General features: G+C 52.6%; 1 protein-coding gene and 1 long non-coding RNA gene across 2 annotated transcripts in view; one reads left to right on the top strand and one right to left on the bottom strand.

Moving 5' to 3' along the window:
* PIK3R3 (phosphoinositide-3-kinase regulatory subunit 3) overlaps positions 1-26,967 on the bottom strand; it is an 84,711-nt gene that overhangs the window by 33,656 nt on the left and 24,088 nt on the right. The gene's annotated exons all lie outside the window — the stretch shown is intronic.
* Positions 3-4,026, top strand: LOC135177531 (uncharacterized). The gene is made up of 2 exons (XR_010303089.1): positions 3-228; positions 840-4,026. It is a non-coding gene; the product is annotated as an uncharacterized LOC135177531 (long non-coding RNA).

The following is a 26,967-nucleotide window of genomic DNA, read 5'->3' as shown; positions in this document are numbered from 1 at the left end:
TGGTGCGAGCGGGCGCTTCCACCGGGCACAGGAGAGGGGGAAGGAAAAAAGTAGAAGGGGATACGGTTCCTCTTCACGCCGTCGAGACACGTGCAGAAAGAAGCTGGGCACAAACCCAGAATCGATTTCCTCACTTCTCTTTAACCCGGCTGGCTTTCACCACCGCGGCCGCCTTGCTCGCTGCCTCTTCCTAGCGAACCCTCCGTTCCGAAGGGCGCGGGGGACGTGGTAGGTCCCTCGGCTGGTCTGTCGCCAAGGGGCCGCTGCCGCGGAGCACACGCGGGGGGTGGGGGGAGTCGAGCCCAGTTGCCAGAGCTGCTGTCTTTGTCTGAGGGAGCAGCGAGCGCCGCGATTGGCAGAGGTCTCCGGGCAGGCCACCCAATCAGCTGGCAGCGAAGCCGGCCGGCTCGATGGCGATTGGCTGGGAGCCCCAGTTACTAAGTGGGACAAAGAAAGGCGAGCGCTGAGGCTCGGAGCGGGGACGGGGCAGAAGGGGGCGCAGGGCACCCCTGCCCTGCACCCCGTCCGGGGCACACCGCGGGCTGGCAACGCGACTCGCCCCTCAGCCGGCCTGATGCTATCCGTGTGGGAACGCTGCCCACGTCGGCGGGGAGCGGCACTGGCCGGGCCACGGACCTGCCTGCTACACTCGGGTCTCGCTTTGAGGTTGAGATCCAGGAGAGAGAGCCCGGGCTCAGGCCCTGTGCTGGCACAATCGCTGTCCCCATTCCCTGATGTGGCCTGGGCTGGTCGACCCGCCGTGGGCCACACCACCCCTCCGCCACCTGCCTGCCCTGACAGAAGCGCGGATTCTCCTCTCCCCTGCCTTACTTTTGCAGGTCCCTGGCGTCTGCCTGCCGTGTATTCCGAATAATAACCAGAGCATTTTGGTGGGCATCATAACTGCCCACCAATTAGCTTGTGACTCCGAGGAAACGCAGAACTCTTTCTAGCAACATAACCAGGGGAAAGAAACGAAGGGAAGAGGCACGAAACCGGATGACAGCCTGTCACAAGCTTTGGGGTAAATCTGAACTGCAAACATCCCTGAAACTGAACCTCAGCTTGCCAGCCAACCACATCCTGATGGCCAGACCCTGAGACCGCAGCCCACAAGCGCTGTCGGGAGGCAGAAATGCAGCCAGCTCGGCAGCCAGCCTTGGTCTTAGCGTGGCAAAAGCATCCTTAAAGAAAGGCAAAACGACAGCTGTGGAGAAATTAAGGAAAAGTCCTTTTTGGAAACTTCCAACTGGTGTCACAGGCACAAAGACAGGCAGGCACCTTGATCTGCTGCACAGATGTCAAGGAATGTTAGAAAACCCAGCACTGAACTTGTCTGCTTTATTTGCACTTTAAAGCATGGAAGGGAAAGTTATGAATAATTTCTCCTGCTCTAGGACCAGGTAGAAAGCTCTTGAAAGCAATCCTGGCTTAGGTGAGCTGGATGGTGACTGCAGCACTAAGTAACTGAAAGGCTATACCTATCTTAAGGGTACGTGGGAAGGGCTGGGTACAGAGGACCCGTGGCAAACGATTAAGAGCACTGCTGCTGCAGTAATAGAGCTCCTTGAGGGATGGACAGCTGCAGAGGAGCACAGGGCTTTGATTCAAATAACTGGCTGTAGATAAATTAATTTTACATCCCCGTCCACAAACTGCGGTTAATCCGCGATGACCAGATACGATTCCTTTTTCTAATTCTTAAATTAGATTTCCTGAGCCAGTGCAATGTGTCAGCTCAAAGTGAAATGCCCCTCCTGAAGCATACCCCCCTCCCAGTGAAATCTAGGTTGGTACTGTGGGTGCAAATGCTGGCAAGTGGAGCAGGGCTGCAGAGCAGTGCCACGAGGGTCAGCTGATGGGTGCAGGTGGAGATATAGATGCCACTTTGCAGCCCCGTGGTCCTGAGAAACAGGGCTGCCATCCCTACCACTGTCCCCAAACTTGGATTAGTAGCTCTGGTGGGGGGAGGAAGGAGAGAGGCTTGGGCTGAAATTCATTTCCCCCCTTCCTGCACCTCATTATAAGTTCCACCCACATAAGACCTAATTACTTGGCTTTTATGCTGGCAAAGTGGATTTCATCCTTGCTGTTTCCCATGGTGGTTGCCTTCATTTTCATGGCGGCACTGATGGTTACAGCTTATTGATGTTTTCACTTTAGTGATTTAAAGCAGAATACATTTTGTTATTAGCACTGGTTTCTCTCATTGCTGCTTTAATCAAAGATGCAATTTAAGGCAAAAGGATTGTGTCTAATGGTAAACAGTAGGATAATGCCTTGAGAGAACAGAATATTAATGTGTTTTTATTTTTCAAAACTGTGCTTATAATATAACCAGGATTATTTGGATTCCAACATGCACGCATGGGGTGCTCCCTTCGCTACCGCACCTCCTGTCTTGCAGTAGAGGGCGGTGAGGGAGACGCATGTACTACCTTAGACGCTGTAAAATCCCCACTGCTTGTGTCTCTCTCCTCCACGGGCACAAACCCTAAGCATCCAAGCCCTTGCAGAACAGAAACAAAACTAGGCACATACTGAGTGCCCAGGGATGCTTGAGATTTGGCTGAGCACAAGATCACCCCAAGTCAGGAAAAGCTGCATTCATAATGGGGATAATGGCAGTGCTTCAGCAAGGGGCACAGTGCTTGTGGAAGGGACCTGATGCCCCGTGCTAAGGCTGAAAGGCACGAAGCAAGCACAGCATCTCCTGCCTCCCTGATGTCCCTGAATGGATGGCAATGCATTCACTTGCTTTTCATTTCCTTGGATCTGACAATTTACGTTTCAAGGCAAGATTAAATATTGAAGTTTTGAGCACTTCCATGTGCTTCAGGAGGAGCTGAAAGGACCTGTGCTGGAACAGGCTGAACACGGAAAAGCCATTTGTGCCAAACTGCTTGGTTTCCTCTTTGCCGAGCCATGATAATGTGATATCCGACAGCTGAATGTAGGCCACAACGGGCTTTTATAGGTGGAGGGGTGGAGAGGGGCTGAAATCCACAGTCAAACACATCAAAATTATGAGAGATATTTGGGACAGGCTGGGGACTCCTGGCCACCCCCAAGATCCTAGTGTTAGCTCCACCCCTATCACAAGTCTAGATGCTGCTGGAGAGGAATTTGTAGAAGGTAGATCTATATTCACTTTGGAAGGGATGACTCCCTGGCCTGCAGTAAATGCTACACAAAATTTCTAGCCTTGTGCTGCACCAGGCTTTGCAGAATATCTCCCATCATTGGTGGCCACCTTCCCACGAGGGCTGCCACCTCTTGCAAGTAACAGCACCAGTCACAGCGGTTTAGTTTAGTTAATGGATTATTCTTGCCTGTTTCTCACCTCCTGGTGATGAGAAGACAAGGGAAAGCAGGAGGGTTGGTCTGCTTCTGCTCAGGTACTGCTGCTGGTGTCTCAGCACAGCTCGTTGTGCTGCAAGCTAAACCTAGGGCTTGCTGGAAGGAGAAGTGGTGGTAGAAAAGGCAGAGATTCCTACCTGAACCATTGCAGTGCTGGCAGCGTGAGGATGGTGCAAGCACCACCTTCCCCTTGAATTGTATTATCTGAGCCCTCAAAATACCACAGAAACCGAAGCATTTGTCACCCCAGTGGATGTGAAGCAGCGGCAGTTTTGTCCCCTGCGTCCTCCTGCATTTTCACATGAGATGTAATGGTTTTTTTTTAACAAGGACTGTGCTTCCTCCTCTCTGCTTTAGAGTAACTTTATGTCCTGATAGGCTGCAAAACAGTTGCCCTGCTCTACCCTAGATGCGGCCACATTTCTGTGGTGAGGAAAAACTCTGGCGAGTGTGCTGAAGTTGGGTGCTTTGGTTTGAAAATGATACATTGCCTTCAAAACCTGCATTAAAGAATAATGTGCAGTCTGCAGAAGAATTCAAACGAAACACTTCAATGTTGGGAAGTGTTTCATTTACAGCTGCCAGAGCTGCTCATGCCTTCTTCCCTCCCATGTCCACCCAATGAGGAAGGAGGCTGAAGTAAGGGCTCACGTATGTAAAGGTCTAGCACAATGCATGCAGAGTTGAGCTTGTGAGGAATCATCCATTAGGCATTTCCTAACTTAAAAGCACTTGGCTTTCTATTGTAAACAACATTCTTTTAACATAGGAAATCACATTTAAGAGAATTAAGATCTTTTACATAAATGTCTACAATGTAGGTTATTGCATCTGGACCAAACGTATTCCTCAGCAAGGCTTGGACTGGCCTTTCCTCACTGCTCCAAAGCTTTCTGCCCCCAAAATCTCAGGAGTAATGGTCAGGGCTGGAAGTGGAAAGCTGCTGTCTTGCAAGGGGAGGGGAGGTGAATGGGGCTGTTGCAGCTGTGCTTGTCTAAGCCAGCCCCATGCTCTGCCCACCAGTGCCCGGGGTAGACATGTCTGCCCTGAAGGGTGCCCAGGGATGGGCATGCAAGGGGGTAGGCACGGTGGTGGTGGGGATGAGAGAAAGGACACGGCGCACTGAGCTGTGCTGAGTTGCTGCTTTGGCAGACAGCACGGGGCCAGCTCTTTAGAAAGTTCACGTTCAGTTATTGTTTTGACAGGCTGCCAAAGTTTTCCTGAGGAATGCAGGCAGCAGAAGGGAAATGGCGATTTTCAGACTTTTTTTTTTTATAACTCAGCCAAACCAGAATGGAATTTCATGGGAAAAGCGAAAGGTACATCTCTAGCCTCCGGGCATCTTCGCTGCCAAATTTCAGAGGCTGGCTGTGAACAATGGAGGTGTCAGAGCATCTCCAAAGCAGCACACCCTTGCACGCACTCACATGTGCTCACGCACTCCACTCACACACACACATTGGATGCATCTTCTCCAACTGCAAGTGCTCCCTTCCCTACACCCAGTGCCCCCAGACCACTGACATTAACTCACAGCACTTAAACAATCCCAGAAGTATCTATGGTGTAAAGCAGAAGATAAAGCCAGTTTGCAGCTGATCAAAAGTTTCTGACTTGGCCTTGGGAGGACACCTAATTCCTCTCCCACCCCATTCCTAGTCCACAGCCAGCTGTGCATAAATGGTGCTTCAGGGAGGCCACAGCCATGGGAGGGACCTCTTTTTCCCCACACACTCCTCAGTTTGTGAGTCCCAGAGTGTGCTAGTTTGAGGCTATCTGGATTATTTTAGTGAGAGAAATTAGATTAGGCTGTGAAAAGGAAACAGTGGTGATGTCTACTTCACTCATAGGCTTGCTGAGATGTATAAAAACAAGAACCTAAACATAGATAAGACAGTCATCAGTGTGGGTTTCTGGGTGCCTGTACTTTTCTCCCTGGCTTGCTTTCTGTGTAACTAATCTTTCTGCTTTCTAAACCCCCTATCCGATCCTCCAAACTCACCTTGCATGTAAGGCAAACTCTGGGGTAAGGTAGAGGGTTGGAAAGGAGGTGGAAGGGTAGTTGGGAGTCTCTCCTGGGGACTCTGGTTTCTGGAAGGGGTATTGTGTTTCTGTATTACCTTTAACTTGCATATTTCTGTATAGAGCTGTATATATTGTAAATATCTGCTTGTATATTGTGCTAAGCTGTAAATACAAAGCTTCATTTCTTAATTTCCAGCTGGCTGAGTCCAGTCTGGGTGATTTCATAAGAGTGTGGGGAGTGGGTAACACCCAAACTGTCACACAGTGCTGCAGGGTACTTTTGCAGGTCTTTTACCCCTAGGAAGGGCAGGAGGTTGCAAGTTCATCTCCTTCTCCTCCATAGAGGTGGCAAAGCAGCCGGTGAGCCAGACTCTGGCACTGACGTACCCCAGGGTCTGTGGGGCTGTGGAGCTGGGCTGTGGAGCTGCCAGTTACCTTATATTTTCCAGCACACTAATTTCTCTTGTCATCTTGCCAGTGACAAACAGAGAGAGTTAAACAGAGCAATGCATTAAAGAAGCAGCCTGACAGACTGATTGTTAAGGGTTTCAGCGATCCCCATTTACAGGAGCTTGAAAAAAATGTTGCCTGAAGCAGCTCCAATTACAGAATTATCGGACCACACTCCAGTCCCTTTGTGCACTTCGCATCTCTGTCATCGTTCCAGGCCTCTCTCTATTTAGTTGCTTGGAGATGGTGAGCAAAATGGAAGGAGACTTGTAACAAGTTCAGTGAAGTCAGAGGGGGAAAAAGTGAGAGAGAAAAGCCACCCTCAGTTGTAGGGCCCTATCCTAGAACGTTTTTGAAATGTAACACTTGTACAGGAATTGAAAGTATTTTTCACTTCCTCTATTCATTGCTTTAATGCACTGGAACTACTTGCTCCTATTCCTCCCCCAAGGAATGTACAGTAACCGCTCTGTAAATTCCTCAGGTCTGATTTTAAGAGGATCTGTAGAACTGGGAGGAAAGAAATAATCTAAATACCTTCTTGCAATAGCTCTTTCTTTTTAATAAACATGGCAGTGCATGTTCTGATCACAGACAGTGATGCAAGCAGCGGGAAGAGGAAATCAACAGCACATCTAGGAAAAGCAAGGTCTCATCTCTGCACTGCTTCCATCCCACCCGATGGCCTTCAGGCTGAATTGTCAGCACTGGTTTAGAAGGTGGCACCATTCCTAGTAGAAGGAATTCTGGGAAAGCCCAGATAAGTTAACACTTCTGCATATGCAAAGCTTGCACTCTGTAGATTTGTAATTGTTATGAAAAAAAACACACTACCCAAATTGACACAATGGATGCAAAGCTGAAAGGTTCTCTTCACATGATGCAAAGCTGAAGGGCTCCCTTCACCTGATGCTTAGCCATGATGCAGCAGCTACATGATGTGGACATTTTGCCCTCAACCATACATGACCTTACCTATTTATCTTCAAGCAAATTCTCCCATTCTTGGTTTCCTGAACAATTTTATGGTCCCATAGCTAGTGTTATCCTGGTACTAGACTCTTTATGTACCCATAACATGTTATCTCCTGGTAAGGGCCACACATGCCCCCACTCCACACATCCCTTTTCTTGCAGCAGAGATGATCTAGTTTCACAAGGAAGGTAAGTGAGCAAAGCCATCCCTACGTGTTCAGTTCTGGGCCCCCCAGTTTAGGAGGGACATCGAGATGCTTGAGCGTGTTCAGAGAAGGGCGACGAGGCTGGTGAGAGACCTCGAGCACAAGCCTGATGAGGAGAGGCTGAGGGAGCTGGGGTTGTTTAGCCTGAAGAAGAGGAGGCTCAGGGGTGACCTTATTGCTGTCTAAAACTACCTGAAGGGTGGTTGTGGCCAGGAGGAGGTTGCTCTCTTCTCTCAGGTGGCCAGCACCAGAACAAGAGGACACAGCCTCAGGCTGTGCCAGGGGAGATTTAGGCTCGAGGTGAGGAGAAAGTTCTTCACTGAGAGAGTCATTGGACACTGGAATGGGCTGCCTGGGGAGGTGGTGGAGTCGCCTTCCCTGGAGCTGTTCAAGGCAAGATTGGATGTGGCACTTGGTGCCATGGTCTAGCCTTGAGCTCTGTGGTAGAGGGTTGGACTTGATGATCTGTGAGGTCTCTTCCAACCCTGATGATACTGTGATACGGTGATACTGTGATACGTACAGCTGGGGGGAGGTGGAGATCAAGCATCAGTACTAATGCCTAGATGAGTGCTGGCTTCCCTCTGGCCCTGAACAGAAATAAATTTCTCATGGCTGAGTCCTCAGTCCTGCTATGGGACTCCCTTGTCCTTGTCTCTTTTCATGGGTTGTGATGGAGCTGATCCATTGCTCCTTAGGTTGAGGGAACTTCACTGCGATGCATCTGCACGGAGTTCTGCTTTGCTACTGTAATGGTGACTTCGACCCAAGGTTTTGGGTGGAGACTGAAAGTGGGAAAAAAAAATCCCCATAAAAACCCAGGGAGCTCTCAGGGGTATTGAAAAGTCATCTTGTTTCTTATTAATGGCTTAGGCCAAGAATTCAAACGTTGACAGTGTGCTGGCTGGGGCCGATTTCCTTGCAGTTATCCACATGCAATTCATGCCTTGGAAAATTACCTATTTACCATCATGCATTGTTGCTTAGCTACGCACGCTTTCCCTCTAAGTTTTTCCAAATGGAAACATGGCTCTGTTTGCTTTGGAGATCATTTTCCCTGGCTTTCTTTGCTTTGCAGTAAATAAGTGCAGGAAGAGAAGCCTCAGAACTCTTAAGCGAGGAAATAAAGCAAACAGCGCTGTGTAGGGTAAGCATTTAAAAACAGCACATGAATGTGATGCCTTCCTTGTCTAGCCATGGCAATGGGCAGGGAGGGCTTGAGCAAAGGCAATTTGCAGGTCAGATTCTTTAACATTCTTTTTGTCTGTCCTTTGCATTAAGGTTCTTTCCCTGCTGAAGATTTCCAAACCTGAGAATGGAATTCAGTTGAATAACACTGGGTTCCCAAGAGAAGAATACTAATTTCCTGGAGGACAGATGGGACTTTAGTGCACTGAGAGCTCACTTTGTGTCTCTGCTGCCACGGTTGCTTAGTGGAGTCCTAGGTGTCCTCTAGAAGCAGGCAGAAAACTACCTCCCTCATCCCTGCAAACCACCACACTGCTTTGTACTACCAGAGCTAGATTGTGTGGTCCTGCTCTGGCAGGGGGGTTGGACTCGATGATCTCTTTGGGTCTCTTCCAACCCCTGACATCCTGTCATCTTGTGATTCAACTTTATCACCATCATAGAATCAAAGAATGTCAGGGGCTGGAAGTCACCTCAAAAGACCATCTGGTCCAGCCCCCCCGCCAGAGCAGGATCAGATCACACTGGAGCGCATACAGATGATTCTTGAATATCTCCTGAGAGGGAGACGCCACAACCTACCTGGGCAGCCTGTTCCAGTGCTCTGTCACCCTCACAGTGGAAACGTTCTTCTTCTCATGAGGAGGCTCTCCTCATGAGGAAGATGTTCCAACTTCCTTCATCATTTTTGTGGCTCTGCACTGGACTCTCAAGAAGCTCCCTGTCCTTTTTGAACATCAAAATTTCAGAGATTCACTAAGTCCTGTCTGAAGCTGTTGGTGGACATGTGCAAGCAGATCAGCCACTGCACCCTGAAGTTCAGCTTCTCAGCACACCAGGTAAATATTTTGGCCATTAGCTGGAAGCTTGAGCCCATCAATGTCTCTGCTGCACAGATGTCATTGCAATGAGCAGTAAATCCAGAGCATTTGGAAGGCGTCAGCTTTATTGCCTGTGCACACAGGGGCTGTGCAGCATGTGTGTGCCTGGTCCCCCACCTCTTGGGAGCACTGACCTTGCTAAACACATCTTAGACCAGAGCTCTGCCAGTATGGTGGTTGTATCCAGGATTTCCACATGTCCAGCAGTTCTCCTGTTCCTCAAGGATCAGACAAAACTTGCAACACCTTTGGATTTTACCAAGGACAAAGCTTTTGGGTAAAAAGGCAGCTGGGTCTCTCTCATAAATTATACAGTCATAGAATTAAACCTCTAAGATTATTGAGTCCATCTGCCAACCTAAGACCACCATGGCCATTAAACCATGTCCTGAAGTGCCATGTCATGTCCACACATTAAAGGTTGGTAGAGATAATACAAACCCTTTTGTTTCTTGGTACCATGAGGACATTCTGAGTGCAAGCTCTTTGCATGGCCTGTGGCCATGCTGGCAGGCTGGGTGCTTGCAGCTTCCAGGGCAAGTGGGACGCCCCAGAGGGCAAGCATTCACTCTGCCTTCTGCTGACAAAGCATAAAATGGGTATTGTCTCCAAAAAGAAAAAGGGGAGAGACAAAGTAAATAGTGTGATACTGATTACCAGGCCAACATACTGGTCTAAGGTTCAATACAAGAGTTTCCAGGCCAGGAGGCTGCCAGAAAGTGAAGAGGCTATTGTACCTATGCAAATCCTGGCTGGCGGGTTAACGCATTCCAAACACTGTGTGCTCTGTGAGAGCCGCCAGCACCTGAAGAAGCCACCTTTACTGCCCTGTCGCTTGGAAACTCTTATCTTGCTTTGACCAAACGAGCACAATGCGACTTTGTTTTAGGTGATACCTCCCAGAAAAACGCCTCTTAAAGGTGCTTTGAGAGATTAAATAAGAGAAAACAGTAGGAGAGGCAGGGAAAGGACAGAAAAGCTTGCTGCTGCTGCTGCTGCTGCATTACAAGAGGCAAAGTTGGTGGTTAGTAACACTCCTAAATAAGGAGCTAGGAGGAATGTCAGACTGGAAAAGGCAAATGAGTGGTTAGGTTCCTTGCCACCAGACGCATCCCGAGACAGTGGCTCAGTCCTAAAATGAGTACCCGTTGTGCCCTGTGTCCCTGCAGGATGAGGATGCTGTTGCTTGTGGATGCTGTCTGGGTCAGCCAGCTAACTTGCTTCCACCTCCTCACTCACTGAGTTTAAGCGTGTCATCCTTATCCTAATGGAACAGCCCCATGGCCTCAGCTCTGCACAGTTAGTGGGTTTCAGCACAGGCATTGTGGGCACCTCAGCAGGTGGTGGGATCAGACAGCTTGTCCTCTTTCCCCCTTGGCATTCCGGAGGTCAAATGCTGCTTGTACACCCTACTAGTCTCTGTGGTTGATGAGCAGATGCCAGGTCTCTCTTGCCCTGGGCAAAGGGATTTAGAACTGCTTTTAGGAAACATGAGCATCTCCTAGCCAGAGCCACTGGGTCCTGCTGTGGGCTGTGGCAGGGTGCAGGACATGGCTGGTGCAAAAAGCAACAGGAGGAGCAGCATAGATGTGCTTATGTGAGCTGTTTGAGGGAAGGCAAAACAAATGGCTGAGAGCCACAATCCCTCACTCTGACCCACTGCAGCTGGGTACCTGCCTTAGGTCCTGGGGTTGAATCAGGCCAAGGGCAGTTTTCATGAGTGGGAATGCCTCTGTCTCCCTTTGTCATGAAAGCCTGCCTGTTGCTCAGGCAAGATAAGGCAGCAACCCTCCCTTTTCCCTGCGTCCTTCCTGGGCACCTTTGGGGGCCCAACCCTGCCCGCACCTGATGTCTCCTGCAGCTGGTTTGGAGTTGGCCCTGTGAAACTCACACATCAAAAGGGCTCTTTCAGCAGGGGCTATTTCCACATCAAATGCCTACCTCCAGTCCTGAGCCACTGGGGAGAGAGATCTTCATAAAAGGAGAGAGAAGATTAATATTATTTTTCAAAAGTATAATGGGAGGTTTCCACTCCCTGAGCACTTCAGAGTTGGTTTTTCCACAAAGCCAGAATAATTCCAACCCCAAAGGAGAGAGAAAAAGAAAAACACATTAGAGGGGGTTACAAATGCCTGAAAAAATGGTTGGTCTAAATAGAAACATTCATGGCATTGTCACTTTGGGAGCTGGAGGAGGCTACCACTTTCCTGACTGACTTTCCTGTGGCAATATGCATCCTCCGTCCTTACTCATAGCAGCAGGGATCATGGAGAGGCATGGACAGCCAGAGGTGGGCTGTCGGTGTTGCAAACTGGTGGGACAGGGAAGGAGGCACAAACCTGTGACTGGCCAGCAGTGCGCCTGGACTGTGGCATGGCTCTGCACCTGTGGTCTCAACATCTTCCTCCTATAAACATGCTATCACATCATGGGGAAACCACACAGCCTTGACAGCAAGTTTCTGCTCCATGAGCATGAGCTGTTGGGCTAGATGAGTATAGAAACAATTATTTGATTACTTCCACTGCAGGAACCAACTTGAAAAATAGCTCAAATTCACAAGCTTTCAGCCTGCTTCTGAAAGTAATGGACTAGAGCAAGCTCCCTCGCTAGCAGAGAGAGTGATTTCCCATTGGAATGGACTGCCCAGGGAGGTGGTGGAGGCACCGTCCCTTGAGGTCTTCAAGAAAAGACTGGATGAGGCACTTAGTGCCATGGTCTAGTTGACTGGATAGGGCTGGGTGCTAGGTTGGACTGGATGATCTTGGAGGTCTCTTCCAACCTTGTTGATTCTATGATTTTATGATTCTACTGTGCGTCCTTTAGTTTGCTGGGGAGGGTTGGGCCAAATGCAGAAGGTGCTTTGGGGTTGGGATTGCTGCTCTGCGGCAGTGTCCCCAGGCATCTGGGTCAGGGATGGAAGGCCACAGCACTTAGGAGGTGATCTGTCTTCGATGCCTTGTTTGCTTTCTATACTTCTTAATTATTCCACAGAGTTGAATTTCTCACCAGTGTGTACCTCACTTTCCTCTGGACACAGGATGCAGATGCGAAGTGAGGTGTGAGACAGTCATTTCAGCCCCCAAGTCAGAAGTGACATGAGACCCTCATTGTTTTTCACTTAACAAGTGGGTAAGGAGAAAATCCTCATGGGTAAGAGAGAGAAAAATGCAAAATGTAATCCCGAGGGCTGAAAGAAACTCTTCTGGTTAAGCCAGATCTTGCCTTTCCCCAGTGTTTGGAGTTGCCCATCCATGAAGAGGGCTGAAGCAGGCATCTTCACCACAGAAATCCCACATAAGCCCTTAAACGCATGAGTGGCACTTCAGGTTCATCTGCTGGCCACAAAGATTTCACGTTCACCCAAGAAAAGCAGAAGAATCTCCCAGTCCCTCTGCTGGAGATTGCAGCCAGTGGCTGGAGGGCAGAGATGAAAAAAAGCAGCAGCCAGAGAGTGGCCGGGCAGTGGTTTGTGTACTGCGCTGGCAAGCACCGAGCATCCTCCCTCACTGGCTTTCCTGTGCACCTGAAGCCAAAGCACGGGGAGTGACAGCAGGCACAGCTCGGCTCCCCAGGGGCTCGGGCTGCTTCCAGGAAGGTGGGGAAGCGCTGGGGAAGCGGCGTCGCGGCGGTGGCGGGGCTGGCGCTCGGCGGCGGGCCGGTGCTGGGGAAGCCAAGGGACGTGCTGGAAACGGGCGGCGCCTGCGGCAAACGATTGTGCTGGTAGGATACAGCCGGCTTGCTGCCGGCGGGACTTCAAATGCTCTGCCCGAAACTACTTACTCGGATTTACTGTAAGCAGCAGCAAGGCCATCTATAGCTTGTGGGGAACATACCAGCCCTGTCTGCAGAAAAGGCTGCGGCAGCCAAGCTGGCCCCTTGCCCGCCAGGCTGGAGGAGGGCAGCAGAGGGACTCCCTCTAGGGCCGTCTCAGCCCCCGGCCGGCAGGAATGGCCCAAAGGCTGCTATTTGTCTAAGCGAAGGCTGCTTGTTAGGGAGGCAACAGGTGAGGGATACAGGCGCTGAAACCGGGGTGAGCTCCTGGGGAGGTGTAACACGCACCTACAAGCATGGGCACACACACACACGACCTTGCCGGGCTGGCTGAAAACTTCCATCTGGGGCCAGTCTCACCATTGCTGGGATGTCCATGTAACAGCCGCATCTAATACCTACAGGCACCAAGGCTGGATAGGGGAGCTGGGTGTCCATGGGAGAGATGTACCCCTCCCTGCCTGCAGACCTCCTTCTCTCCACAGCCAGGTCCTGCTGTTCACAGCCTGACAGTGAAGAGCCATTTGCCATCTCATAGCCTCGAAACACAATTTACAGAGCACTCCCCTCTGTGTGCCGGACCCCTTGGGGCACACGCACCTGTGCCTGGGTGCATAGGAGGAGGAGCTGGAGGTGAAATGCTGCTGAAGGGGTGGGATGCCGTGTCATGGCCGTGGAAACTTGTCATTTGGGGGTTCTAATGTTCTGCTCACATCAGGGCTAGGTCACCTTGAATTCAGGGCAGCTTACGAGTTCAGACAGGAGGGACCCACCACTAGCTGACAGCATCACTGCTCAGCCCAGCAGCATCTGTGGGGTCACAGTGCCTGTGCCAGGCAGCATCTAATGAAATGTGGCAGAGGCAGGGGCCCTGCACGAAGGCAACAATCCCAAGAGGTTTGGTCTTCATCACCCAAAAGCTATGGTGACCAAACTACACTTTCTTGTTCTCCAGCAACAACACCCATCCCAGCAAGGAATGAGCTGCAGAGTGCCCTTGTGTACCCGGAGATGCTTTGTGTGGCATTTGTGGAACTCACCCAAAACAGGGAGCAAATCAGACATGGGTTTGAAATCTAAATGCCTTCAAAGTGCTAAGGGTTTCCAGGTGATTTCTGGAAGCTAGCATGCGATTGGCACATGCCCTGAGAGGCAAGCTCCACCTGCCACTCCAGCCCTATGGACACGGTCCCTGCCAGGCCCCTGTGGCCTGAGCAGCCAGTTGCCCCAAGATACATCCCAAAGGTCAGCAAATGTCTCAGTGGGGCTGGGATCCACTGGGGACTGATGTCCTCCGTCTTACCCTGCTGGTGCAGCTGTGGGCTGGGATCACATTGTGGCCAGCCAATCACTGTCAGCTGTGGCCTGGCACCCTCTAGTCCAGCACAAATAGCAGTGCAATTTCAGAAACACTTGGGGTGGATTTTTGCTTGCCAGGTGTTTTCTGTCACCCAAAATAATGCTCAACTGCCATGCTGGGAACACTAACTCTGCATAGAGCAATTACCTCTGCTGCCATGCCCTGGAGACCCCCAGCCCCACATAGTGGTTCCACTGTGGCAACACTGGGACAGCCAGCTGTGCTAATGGAGCAGAGGCAGGGGAAGTCGTGGCTATGGCAGAAACTACTTGAGTAGCTGAACAAAGGCATGCTGAGGCCAAGCTGGGTGCTGTTGGCTGGCAGGGAACCCCCTGGCTTCACCCAGCTTCTGGCCAGTATGCGAGGAGCTGGTGCTGGGGAGGTGGTGCCAGCACAATGGTGGCAGCACAGTGGCTACCCAAGTCACCCTGGACTGGGCTGTGCTGGAGGCTCACACCCTGCTGCACCCTGGGAGGTGCTTCCAGATGGAAGGAGACTGTGCAAGGGCTGGGGGGACTCCCTGTCCCCTCCCTTGCAGTCACACCTGGAGGGAAATTGCTGATACTGCTGGATTCCCAGAAGTCAGGGGAGGTTTCAGCCCTGGCTTTACTGTCCTGACTCATGCTTCCTTCACCGCTCTGCCTGCTGACCTGGCACTCAGGGCTTAGTGCTGGCGGCATGGGGTGAGATGGAGGGTGGGCGGCCCTTTGGGTGCAGAGCCAGGCTTGTGACAGTGCTGGCAGCCACTCCAGCCCTTCTCCTGGCCTTTCTCCCAGCTGGGCCATCTTCATTGGCAGATCTCACCGCCAGGCTGAGAGCTGCCGCAGAGATGCTTGTGCCAGTGGCGCTGCCAGAGCCACGTGCTGCCCGACACCAGCCAGCTTGGTGATGTCAGCTTGCACCGTGTCCCTTTCTCCTTACCCCAAAGACTCCCACTGAAATCCCCTAACAGGGCACTGCAGCTCCCAGCAGTGGCACAGGGTCATTGCGCCATGGGGTGCCCTGCAAGTGTACTGTGGGACCAAGGGCCACCATTTGTGTCTCTCTTCTCCCTGGCACGGACATGAAGCATCCTGTGAGGGAATACTCATAAAGGAACAGATCCCTCTTGCATGGGATGGCATCCTGCTCACATGTAGCCATGATGTTGGTGCCCAACAGCGTGCATCTAGAGACCAGAGGATCATCTGGCATCTGAGGACTGATGGGCCTGATCCAGAGCAGGTGATGGAGGATGTGGCTGCTCTGGGGTGGAGGACTCGGGGGAATCAGAAGACAGTGACTACAGGTGTGAAAAGTGTGGTCATGTCCTGCAGCAGCCTTCACCAACCCTGCCCTGGCCACTCAGCACTGACTGAAGATGATTTCTATTTTTGCAGGAAATACAGCTGAAAACAAGTGGAGCTGTGCCTGCCAGGTGACTCCTTCAGAGTCTCACTTCTGCTCTGCATATAATCAGCAGTTATATGTGCTCAGAAGTGGCCAGATTTTTACTTGGCACAGGCTGTGGTTTTGAAGCCATGAGACCTGAGCTCCCAGGGACCAAAGGACTCCCTTTGCCTGCTCCTCTCCTGCCCATCTTACCTGCAGGAATAGCTTGCCAGGAAAAAAATTGAGTCTGTGGCTAAAATGTTATCCAACCCAAACCTGATATGCCTGGGGGAAGCACTGACCCTGGGCCCCAGAGCCCTCCAACACCAGCTCAGACTGAACTCTCTCTTGGAAGAGTTCAAGCCTTGCAGTTAAATCTGGGAAGGAGTTAGCGTCTTTGTGGCAGGCGGATTAGAGGCAGAGGTAAATGCTCCTGCTAAGTGTAATCTGGCTGGTTAAAAGCTCAGCCTCTATCCCAGCATTGTCTTTGCTTCTTATAAGTATAGGAGACATTTTTGCCAACAGGGATTTTTCCTTTTGCCTATTTAGAGACCCAAGAGACTGGGGAGAGCCTGTTGCCTTCCTCCTCTCCCCAGGGTGTCATTAGGGTTTATTAGCACACACACACACGTGCTCGGTGCCCTTTTCTCTCTGGGATGGGTTTGACACTGGCAGCCTCTGATTCTGTGGGTGCAGCAGGAAGGGGATTACATCTATGGGGTTGCTGGTCAGGGCAGGTGAAGGCAGCAGAAGCTCCTAGCATTGGGGAAATGGGGCAGGGGGCAGAAACAAGGCTTTGTCACCCTGCAAGCCAGGGTGTGACATCCTGGCATGCTCCACTTCCATGCCCTAGGGATACCCCTGTATACAAATGGGACAGGGGTTAGGGGAGAACAGGTGTTAGGTGGCTGAGTCCTCTGTTCACTGAACACAAAACTGAAATAAAGGAAAATCATAACTATGTAAGAATAGGTAGCAGTTACATGGTTCTCTCTAAACCCCCCATTTCAAGGCTGGTGGCACCAAAGTGGATGCAGGAAGGTTGCAGCTCCATCTATAACCCTCCCTGGACTGGTCATCCCATCGCATGGTGGAATCATCTCTGGGGGTCCTGTCCCACCATTCCCTGCAGATGACAGAGGACTCCCTGGGCAAGACTAACCAGCACTTGCACACCAGCCCCAAGAGTTTGTGGGTGCCCTGGACAGGGTCCCTTGTCCCCAGGGCTGGAGAGTGCACAGATGCCCTCTCCTCAGACATTATGGCTGGAGTGGAGGGCTGTCATGGGGAGCATGAGGTAGGCAGGGATCAGGGCTTACCAGGGATTAAGGTCTTTTTCACACATTTACACTAGTCACAAACCCAGAGCTATCTAGGAACAAGCACCTAGAGCACAGGGTCAAGGCAAGAAGTGGCGGGAGGTGATGACACCCACCCCAATCCCCACCCAGGACTTGCAGGGAGCAAAAAAGATGATCACAGAGGCATGGAAGTCTCCAAAATGCCAGGGATAGCCCATGGACCCCAGCTCAGTGACAGACAAGCACATGCCTTGCAGTCCTAGTGAAATGCATTGTGGCAGAGGACAGGTTGGTGGACTCAAGAGCAACAGCAGCAAGACCCAGGGTGACAGCAGGGCACCGTGCCCGCTCTGGGGACAGAGTGGTCTATCCTGGCAGGCATGAGTGCTGGGTGGCTCCAGGAGCTTGTTAACCTTAATCCTGCCTTGGATTAATGCTCAGGGGAGCTGGGGACAGTGGTTAAACGTGCAGGAGTGAGCCCTTGCATGGAGTGTGACACTGCAGTGGAGTCACAGGGGAACAGAGGGCACAGGCTCAGTACAAGGAGAGGGGCAGGCAATCCTGTGGCCTAATATGACACACAGTCATGGACATTGTGGGCTTGTTCCTGAGCCTTGTCTTCCCTGGAAGCAAAGGGATGGACAAGGTGGTGGCTCCATGCCAGGATTGTGTCCGGCAATGCTGCCTGGCTCTGAGAGCCTGCTGCTGGGTCTGGCTTTGCAGGGCTACTGCAGGCTGAATTTCTCTGGATGAGTGCAGTCTGGAAGTGCCTACCCAAGGTGGATACCATCTGTTTTTGGAAGAGTGGTGTGCTGGGGGAATGCCTGCCTGGGACAAAGCTTTTGGGATGAAATTGCACTCTTTGGCTGAACTGGCTTCTCTGGGGCTGAGCTTTCAGCCCAGCTTAGAGGAGTGGTGTGATGATGCTTGGGCAGCCCACACTCCTACTCATGCAGACTGCAGACTGTGGACTCCAGCAGAGGACCTTGTAGCTTGTGGAACTAGGAGTCACCACGGGCCATGCTGTGGAGCTCATGAGCTCATGCCTTCAAGGGGCAGAGCAACCTGACTGGCATTCCTGCAGATGGGGCCATCTGTCCTCAGAGCAGACCCCTAGCTCCTCCCCAAAGCAGGTACCAAGACCTCCATGCAACAGCCTGTGACACCCCATCCTGGCCTGCTGAGTCCCACATGCTGGGGTCTTAGCCCCAGCTGAGCTTCAAAGGCCACATGCATGTCCTCAGAAGAGGTTCCCATCCCTTGGCTGTGGAGGTGCAGCTCCCTCTTGGGCATCCCCACATCTGAGCCGTTTTGCCAGGCAGCTGATTTCAGAGTGAAGCATTTCTTGGACCCTGAACAGCAGTTACACCTCCTTCACCGTTTTGCAGGCTTGGCCCCTTGTGGGAGTCCTCTGCTCTGCACCTAGTCCAGCCTGTGTCTCCATGCTCTGGGACTGGCACCATCTAAATATGCCTCCTGTCCCAGGGAGATGCCACAGGACATTGTCACCCATGCAGCCAGTGTCACCTTGGGTGCCTCCCTGGTGGAGCAGGGATAGCCTTGCAGGGTGATGGGGCTGGGGTGGCCTTGCAGGGGCTTTGGGTGCCATGTGCCTGTCTCCTGGGGCTGCGAGGCAGGATGGGATGTACTGTCCTAAGTGGCATCTTAACTAGATCTGATGCAGCCTTGCAAAGTCACAACGCCTTCAATTCCCTTAGCACTCCAAATCTGCTACTGTGCATCTAAGCGGATTATTGCAAATACCCCATGATGGACTTCTCCTTTGTAATATAATCCACCCTCCTGTGTCCCATTCCCCTCCTATTTGCTGTGATTTAGCTGCAGCTGTGACAGCTAGAAACCTTCCCAGTCCCCTTGCTCCCTAGGAAATGTCCCTCATACCAGCCCCTTCCCCATATCCTGCTATGCTGGAGCTGCTTCATCTGCACCCAGCTTTGAGATCCTGCATCAGCATTGTCCTTGCCTGCACCCTGGGGCCAGATCTTGCCTCAGCTGCTTTCACCCAGAGAGGGGTCATGCAGGATCCCTTCTGGGTGGGTTTTACCAGTTTTCAGACCTCTTGCCCAAGCTAACTGGCTCTGACCTCAGCTCTGCTATGAAATCAGCCAAGTGAGAAAGCATCCAAGCATCCCGCCCCTTGCTCCCACTGGAGAGGTGGTTTGGGCAGGGCGGGGGCCAGCACGGAGCCCACCCAGACCTGCTTTTGGCAACGGCAGAGAAGCTGCTGCTTTTCCAAGCGCTTCCCTTTGGGGCTTGTCTGATTAATGAGGGCTTGTTATCTCCAAACTGTTTGAAACCGTGTTTATTTTATCTGCCGACAGATTCCTCTGACTCAGGGCTCGTCGGTAACTGCCAAAGATGAGTGACAGATCCCACTAATTACAGCTAATGATGGCCTTAAAGGATCTCTGTGCACGCATGTGTGTTTGTGTGCACACATGCCAAGGGCCATTTATAATTTAAAGTGGGGAGAGTCGTTAGCATAAACCATGCCTGGATTAATTGCAGAGAGCAGCCTCTCTGGGGAGGATGCTCACCGAGAGGTTGTGGTTTCAAGCGCTGGATGCTGAGGCTGGTACAGTGGCAGCATGGTCTCGATCTGGGTGTCAGTCTTGGGGACACCAAATCAAAGCCATTGCATAAGAAATGTTTGGTGCAGAAGCACCAAGCAGCTGGTTGGAACCAGGGCACCACAACATGTGACACAGGCATGACCAGCTCACAATCATGGAGAGATGGGGGAGTTGATGCCCATCTCTGGGCACAGCTGTAGCTGTGTTTTAGCTGGAAGGAGCACCATGCTCAAGAGATTCAGTTCTTCCTCAGCTTCTGTGGGGCCTGGGGAGAGCCCCCACTGTTTTAGACCCTGAGTGATCCAGCCCTGGCACTGACTTCTTCGCTTTTACCTTTCTCCCCAGGAGGGAAAGAGGGAGGATGAAGAAGATAGGACTTTCACCACCTCTGGTGTGGAGGACATGACAGGAAAAGCAGCAGCAGGAGCTCACAGTCACCACCTTGCCAAGAGGACTGGCAGGCAGCAGCTCAGGTAGAGCAGGCATGCCCCATGAATGCACTGGTAGGGGAACTTCCATGATGGGCACAGTGGGTTTTGTCCCAAGCCTTTCCCTAAACTAGCTCTCTACTTGCCCAGGCTGACTATCCCTCACCCCAGCAGGCAGGGGCAAACCCATGTAGTCCCAGCACCATCCCCTTGCACTTTCCCTCCTTAGGGGTCTGAACAATACTTCTGTCCCTCTCCCAACTCTGCCAACACAGGCCATGGAAGAAGCATCCAGAAAGAACCCCAAAGCTGTTCCAGATGGCAAAAGGCTCAGCAGAGCAGAACAACTGCTCCCTAGCCCTTATCTTTCTGCAAAGCAAATCCACCCTTCTTGGAAAGCAGTAATTCAGGCTCCTTGGTGCTCCTCAGTGCTGGTGAGCAGGAAGAGTGAAGTGCCGGTGCTGGCTCCCTGGGGATAGGAAGTGCCACCCTGCGAAATGCTTCTAATCCAGTCTCTGCCACAAGAAGGTCTAAATTGGAAGTGATGGCAGCAACAAGCTTTGAGATGCTGAGATGGAGTCTGTGGCCAGTGCAAAGGGATTTCAGGGGCTGGATGTGCTTGGCATGCAGGGACGCCTGCCAGCACAGGTTCTAATCCCACTAAAAGCTGGGAGAAATGACTTGGATAAGTGCTTTTGGCTTTCTTGCTGAAAAGACCAGATTTAGGTCAAACCTGATGGCTCATGAATTTATCTTGGATCTCTTGAATTGTTCTGGACCCCAAAACACTCAGGTTTCTCTTTCTGAAGCATTCCAGATGTTTCAGTTTAAGGCTCTTGGAGAAACAGATGTCAGAGGCTGCAGAGCAGAGCTCCTCTCAGAAATGTGCAGCCTCTCAATTATTGCCACTGCTCCCAAAGCAGCCCAGTGAGGCTGTTCAAGCAGGGCCAGCTTGGGCTGGTGCTTTTTGTGCTACCAGAATCCTCTCACTGAGAGTTTCAGTCCTCCAAACCCCATACACACAGGGATCATGAGGCATTGCGCAGTCCTGACACCACTCTCTCCCCTGGGGGGGCTGCCGTTGCTGTAATTCCCCACTGTCACCTTCAAAAGCCTTCACCAGGCCATCTACCCTATGGCTTTAATCCTCAGCCCATGTGAGAGCTTAGGTGTGCCAAGGCCAGGGACAGTTAGAGTCATCTGAGATGTGTGTGCGTGACAGGGCAGGCCACCACGAGGTGCTGGGGCTGGGCACCACACTGCAAGCTGTTTGCTCAGCGGTGTGCTGAGCCCTCCCCGTGTCATCCCTGCGATCACCCTCACCCAGCAATAGAGCCCAACTGCAAAGAAAACAGGGAAGCAGCTGAAAAAATAAAGGCGCTGCCATGGTGCTGTGCATGCCAGGTCGGAAATTTGGGATTCTGCCGAAGCACAGCCCCGGATGCTCCTCCCACCCCAGGGCATAAAGAGCCAATGCAGGATGGGGTAATTAGGGGCTTTAGAGGCCAGCAGGAAGGCACCCTGCCGACAGAGCTGGGGACGGGCAGCCAAGACTTGTGGGTCCTCCTGGTACTTGGGAAGAGCCAAGGATGCTGAGCACAGATGCTGCAGCCATGTCTGTGTGGTGTGAGGTCCAGTAGTCTAGCCCCAGCCCCGTGTCTCCTGGGGACAACAAAGTGCTTGGGCTGTGTGGTGAGATGCCAGCCTCTGTGGGCACTCCAGTTTCTCAACCACTTGCATCCGTCCCCAGATGCCAGGTCACTGAGCCTTGAGGTCAGGATAAGAGGCAATGTAAGCACTTGCCCCTCAACCCTGCACATACTACTGCCAGAGCCTGGGAATGCCAAACTAGTAGCACCTCTGCCTTGGGCCTCTGGTTATCTCCAGCATCAGCCAGCCCACGGGGCAGAGCAGGTCATGGCACAGCTCTGTGTCACTGCCCTATCTGGCAGGCTCTGGGATTAGCTGTGTGGGCTGGGGAGCAGCTCCAGCAGTGGCTGGGTAGGAACTGATGCACACAAATAAGGCAACCTGAACCCTGGGGACAGTGAGCCAGCTTTGTTAATCTCTGTGCATCCAGGTGCTGACAAAGATGCTGTCATACTCTTTACCTCCTCAGCAGCTCTTGTGTGGCCACTAGTCCTGGCTTACACAAAGACAAAACTCTCACAGCTTGCGTGGATGCCCCCTCTCTTCTGGAGCAGTTAAGTGGCTCACATGTCCCTCTGGGGACACTACTGGTGTGGAGACTCAGAGCCTGCTTGCAGAGACAGCTGTTATAGACATCCACAACCAGTGTGGGTCCTCACAGCCAGTACAGAGAGCTAAGGATGGTGCAGGGACATGCAGCCAGTGTGGAGATCACTGATAATATGGGCACAGGTAGCCAGGGCAGGGATCTGTGGCCAGTCTAGGGGCACAATGCAAGGGATGGACACCCATGGACAGTGTGGGGGCATGCAGCCAAGATAGGGACAGAGTGAGCATGGGGACACATGCAGAGTGACTCTGCAGAGCCCTGAGGTACAGTCATGCTGCAAGGCAGATGATGACGAGCAGTATGGTCCACCTCTCTGATGGCCTGTGCCCCATCTCCATGTCCCTCCCCAGGCTCCAGCTCCCCAGCTGTGGTGGACAGAAAGTTCCACTGCTGTGCTGGCACATAGAGGGAGAGAAGCAGCACCAAGTCCCTGCCCACATCACTGGCATGCTGCAGGCTGCTCAGAGATGGGCACAGCGCGGCACTCCCCATCCTGTTAGCTCCAGCATGAAAGTGGCCGCCACAGCCGGGCCTGGCCACCATCTCCGCTTCCAGGTAAACAGATGAGGCAAGCGGCTCACCTTCCCTCCCTGCCTGCAGCCCTGGCCACACAGACCTGCCATTCAGACCTGCTGCCCTGCACAAACCCGCAGTGTTCCGGAGAGGGCTCGCACTCCCTGGGGAGCACCGGGGGGGCAGTTGACACCTGGCCAGGCTGGATCCGGGCCAGCGGGCACAGAAAGAGTCGCTGTGTTTTGGCTGGCCCCCACCATGCTGGGACAGGGGTAGAAAGGGCCCCTTGTACGCATGGGACCCAGGGGGTGCCCCCATGGCTCGACCACATCACAGGTCCCACAGGGCTGTGGCAGTCACCAGTGGGTCCGTGGAGTAGCTGGGGGTGGGAGCCCAAAGTAGTGAGGGGGTTGGAGGCAGCAGGTGGGGGAGCTCATCCAGCACACTGTGCACGGTTCTGCTGCTGCCACCCAAGAGGTTTGCATCCCCAGATTATGGAAGGCAAAATCAGTGTCTGGAGGTGTCCAGGGGCACATTAAAGCAGCGGCAGAGACCAGAGCAGAAAGCGAATTTCCCTGGGCATCACCCTGTAAGTCTCATTCCCAGCTGCTGGGAAAGGCTGGGCATACTCCAGACTGGGGCACTCTGTGCCTCCACTGGCACAGGCACCACTTAGAAGTGTGCCTGTGACCTTTCTCAAAAGGACCAAGCCAGGCATTTGCAAGGATGAGAGAGAATATGCCATCTCCTGCCCTTCAGGGACCCTCTCCCTAGGCTTTCTTTCCTCCACACTGCCAAGAGTGTCTATCCTGCAGTACAGCCTAGAGTGTTATGGATATAGAAGTGCTCACAGGGCTACCCATCCTCCAGGAAGCCTGGAACCAAGCTGAACACATCTCTACCTCAGCCAAACTCATCCCTGCAGGACTGGGCTGAAGAGGAGAGAGGAAAGCAGGGGGTTCAGCTGAGACACTCCAGCATTCCAAACTATTCTTCCTGCTGCTTCCATCATTCATGAGCAGCCATCAGTGCCTTCGCTGGGGACAATGTCCCTTCTTGCACGCCTGGCACCTTCCTCTCTTGCTGTTCCCCCTAACAAGGTGTCTTTCTTCCCCAAAGAGCACAGGGAAACCATTTTCCACCACGGTAGATGAAAATGGATTCGCAATCCAATTTTACCCTAGTACCACTTCAGTGGTTTTGATGGAACTGCTCTGGATGGGTGCTGGTTTGAGCCAGAGGACAGCTGTCATGGCTCCATAGACCAGGGGTTTCTTATCTGTGTCACCTTTGATTACTGTAATTGAAATCCTGCTCTGATCTGAGCCGTGCCGAACGCTTCTGCTGCCTGTGCGGCTCTCGGCTCGAATGGCAAAATGATGTTAATAGATTTTAAAGCCAGGCAAGGCCTGTGAGAGCATTTCTGCCTGCCCTCTCGGGTAGCAGCCAACAGTTACCACTTACCCTGGTCCCCCGCTCAGCTGCTGGCACAGCCCTGCCATCGCCCCCGTGGCTCGTTTTCCCTCGGGGAAGCACAAATCCTGCCTTTGCCCAGAGCCGCTCCTGTGTGCGAAGCAGCCTGCCTCCTCCCACCCCTCTGGAGCACAGCTAGGGGAGCTCTCAAGGGAGGCAGAGTGCAGGGGTGCTGGTGAGATCGCAGACGGATCAGCCACCCTTTAGCCTTCCTGTTCCAGCATTAAAACCCCCGTGGGCAGCATTGCCCTTTTCTGGCATCTCCTGACCGAAAGGGCAGCAAGGCAACATGCTGCTGCCTGGCTGCTGCCAGGCAGGCTGCAGGGGACAGAAATGCCACCACTCAAAAGAGGATGCTGCTGGCTCTGGTGCCACGCTAGAAAACTGTCTGTGACTGGGGGTGTGATTGGCACTTTATCACCCTTCCCGTCTTCTTTTGTGAAGCTGATGGCGATTTTTAGCCTGTCAGTGCAGCAGAAAGTGACTCCAAGCCAGACAGTGTCCGAGGGCAGGAGCTGGGACACGTGTGCTGGCACACAGCACTCTGCAGTTTGGCTCGGCAAGCAGCTGGCATGAGGAGTGAGCCGGCACTGGCCGGGCTGAGACAGCCAAACTGGTGGCTGCATCCGAGGTGGGGAGTGTTTGCTTAGCCAGCCTGGCCTCTGGGAGCTGCCTGCTGGGGCAGCTGAGGCATCCCAGGGACAAAGCTTTGTCCAAAGAGCCCTGCAAACCCTGGTTGTGCCAGCCAACCTTCCTGAGCTCTTAGGTTTTCCAGACTGGCACCTTTCACAGCCATACAGCCAAGAGCTGGCCAGCACTGCTGCCACAGAGGACTGGGCTTGCACCTCTGAGGACCCGATGGAAACATTCCAAAACTTGGTATGCTGGCAAAAAGAAAGCAAGACAAGGCAGCCTCAGCACCCCACTTCTGACAGGCACCAAGGCTCCCTTTGAATCCTGGCTGGCTGAGGGACAGCATTTCCTCTGCAGCAGTGAAGCTCTGGCAGGTCATGGGCTGGTGGCACACACAATGCTTGGGGTTATCCAGCCCATTATCAGCTCTGGCCATGCAGTGCAGGGAGGAAAAAGGTTTCAATCCCAGCCAAGCTGCATTTCCGTCAGGAGTTGTTCCCCTTGTCACAGAGCAGGGCTGGACCATGCCATGCTTTTGACATTGGGACTGGTAGAGCAGGGCTGTGGCTGCCTTGAGAAGGAAGGAATAGAGGCCCTGTCACCCTCTATCACCAGGCATTGCCAGGGTCCCTTCTTGGCCCAAGGAAGCTGCCAGTCTCTGAGCAATGCAGTTGCTCCTGCTGCAGCTTTGCCATGGCCTGGCCACAGCCACCTGCAGAGCCTGGGGATGGGAAGGTGCCAGATCTGGTAATCCAGAAGCTGCCACTAGGGCATGTGGCAGAAGTCTGGACTGACTGAAACATCCCTTGTTGGGTGTCACTGTTCCTCTCCTCAGGAACACATCCCAGAGCCCTGGCATTCCAGGAAAATGCCTTTCCAGAGCAGTACAGACCAACCTGAAAAGGGCACCTCTGTGAGCTAGGAGGGAAAACTGAAGCACAAGGAGATGCTGAGGGTGGCTTCCTATCCCCTTGTTGCTAGGCTGCCATGGGATATTCTTCCTGGGGCTGTCCTAGCCAGCTGGACGAAGAATACTGTGGCACAGTGTCAGTTCTAGTTCCACAGACCAAAATCATGAGGTGGGGTATGCCCCAGGCCCTGCTTCTCCAAGATGCCTTATCAGTGAGCAGGGGGCAGGCAGAGGAACTGGCAAAGGCACCGGCAAAGGCTGGGCTTGCCGTGATGCCACAGTCCCCTCCTGCTCCATGATTAATTGAACATGGGCTAAAATTAGCTGCACAGGCAGCACCTCTGGGGTCTCCCAGCAGCATCCCACTGCCTGCCAGCTGCATGCAAGTGGGTCAGGTAGTGGCTGCCTCCCAGCTAGGCACCTTGCTGCAGGTAGAAGCATCACTCCCTGCTCCAAGACTTGGCTCTACACCTTTTGTCTCCCTGCTGCTGCCCATCTCAGAGGCTTTTCCCTCTCCGGATTCACTGGGCTGGGCTGCTTCACTGCCATAGCAGCTGGGGAGGCGCAAGGCTGCCTTCTGGAATGGCAGGAGCATGAATTCCCATCATGTTCTTCACCATGCCTTCAGGGGTCTGTTATTTTTAGCCACTTTCCATATCTCACATCACTATAGGCTCTGGCTCTCTTGCCTCCGTCCTGCCTCCTCCTCCCCTTACCCACTGTTAATTTGTTTTCTCTGTATTATTTGCAGATTAGGGGAAGTGGACTCAGGTGTCTTGGCATGACTCTGCCACAGCCTCCCCATGCTGCTCTCTACCTAGGGGCTGGGGTTTTACCTGGCTATTTTAACCTGCCCTGTAATCTCTCCATCAGCAGCCCCAAGAGGCTGAAACATGCAAACTGGAGCACCCTGTTTCACCAGGCTGAGCAGAGCAGTGTACAGACACTGTCCTCAGCATCCTAGGCAGGTGGAGGTCTGCACCCCTTCCAGGGCTGGCCCCTCCTGGTAAGCCCTCTGATCCCTTCTGAGCCCCTGCATATCTGCATCTACAACCTTCACCATGACACGCTGACACATGAGCCAGGGAAAGAAAGAGGATATGATTTTCCCCTTGGATTCAGAGGAAAATAAACAGGAAAAAAAGTTAATTAAAACCCTCCAAGCCAGATACTTCTAATTTGGTTATAATGTGGCAATGCTGTCACAGAGGGCTGGGAAGTACCCAGTGTGTCATGCCATGAGATATCATGGGATATCATCCCAC

This window comes from Pogoniulus pusillus, chromosome 8, assembly GCF_015220805.1.
Source record: "Pogoniulus pusillus isolate bPogPus1 chromosome 8, bPogPus1.pri, whole genome shotgun sequence".
Taxonomy (NCBI): domain Eukaryota; kingdom Metazoa; phylum Chordata; class Aves; order Piciformes; family Lybiidae; genus Pogoniulus; species Pogoniulus pusillus.
The sequence above is the reverse complement of the archived record's forward strand: the minus strand, read 5'-3'. Positions and strand labels throughout refer to the sequence as shown.